We start from the raw sequence: 1,378 nt of genomic DNA on the forward strand, positions 1-1,378 counted from the left end.
AAGGGAAGAGTGTGCTCAGCATAACTCCAGCAGAAAGAGATGACCAACAGTTCAAGGCTCGAGTTGCAACATGACGGGATTCCATGGGCAAAATCTTGACCTATGCAGGAGCCGTGGAAAGAAGATGCATGGAATACTCAAAGTCACGGCACCAAAAAGAATGAACCCTTGATCATTTATAAATTATTATTTTGTCATATCTTACACCGTCTGATGTCACCCTTAACCCACTTCTCCACTGTCCATCCCCCAGGGAGGAGGTTACAGGTAGATCCCTCCACCCTCCCAGTATCGCTACTCTCACCTCTGGTCCTGAAGGGATCATCTGTCCTGGATTCCCTGTGTTTCCAGTTCCTATCTGAACCAGTGTACATCCTCTGGTCTAGCTGGATTTGTAAGGTAGAATTGGGATCATGATCGTGGGGGGGAGGATGCATTCAAGAACTAGAGGAAAATTGTATGCTTCATCGTTGCTACACTGCACCCTGACTGGCTCATCTTCTCCCTGTGGCCCTTCTGCAAGCGGATGTCCAGTTGCCCACAGACGGGCCCTGGGTCCCCACACCGCACTCCCCCTCATTCACAGTGCTATGATTTGTTGTTGTTGTTCTTTGATGCCTGATACCGGATCTCAAAGGCTGGTGTGCTTTTTCCATGTGGGCTTTGTTGTTTTTTCATTTAGATGGCCGCTTGCTTATCTTCAAGCCTATAGGCCCTCAGACTCTATATCTTTTGATAGCCGGGCATCATCACAAAAAATTCAATTTTTATCTGACAGCGTACTGGCTTATAATTCACACATCCTACAATCCACTGGTTCAATAGTGTTAAGAGGAATCTTACAACGGCCACCATAATCCATTTGAGAACACATTCCTCTTCCCTGCGTGCCTTACTATTAGCTCCCCATTTCCCCGCACCCCCTCTCCCTGCCCCCCTGCTGTGCCCCCAGTAGGCAGGCCATTCCATGAGAATGTCACTCTTCATGGGAGCCCAGAAGCTACACTCTTCTCCCTCTGAGGGCTGGGGGTGCAGTGGCTGACCTTGTGTTAGCAGCCAGCCTGTGGCCCACTGCGCCAGCAGGCCTCCTGGGAGGAGCTGTGAAAGAGAGCCCCACAAGACGGACGGGCCCAGCTGCTCCGACACCATCTTTGTGGGGCGTGGGCGACGTCCCAGCCGTCCTGAGAGAGTGGCCCGAGTTATTTCACTGCTGGCTGCTGGCGCCTAGCAGTACTTTCTGCTGCCTGGGTGGAGGCCCCGCCCACCCTTCCTTAGCCGGCAGGGACCGCGCCATATTCCGCTGGGAAACCTTGGTCCTTTTGAATGGGCCACTGTGCGGGGCTGAGGCTTGGTACCCAGCCTGCCTCTTGTTCAAGAA

This window comes from Echinops telfairi, unplaced genomic scaffold (genome assembly GCF_000313985.2).
Source record: "Echinops telfairi isolate 266 unplaced genomic scaffold, ASM31398v2 ScPeMD7_7417;HRSCAF=8455, whole genome shotgun sequence".
Lineage (NCBI taxonomy): Eukaryota > Metazoa > Chordata > Mammalia > Afrosoricida > Tenrecidae > Echinops > Echinops telfairi.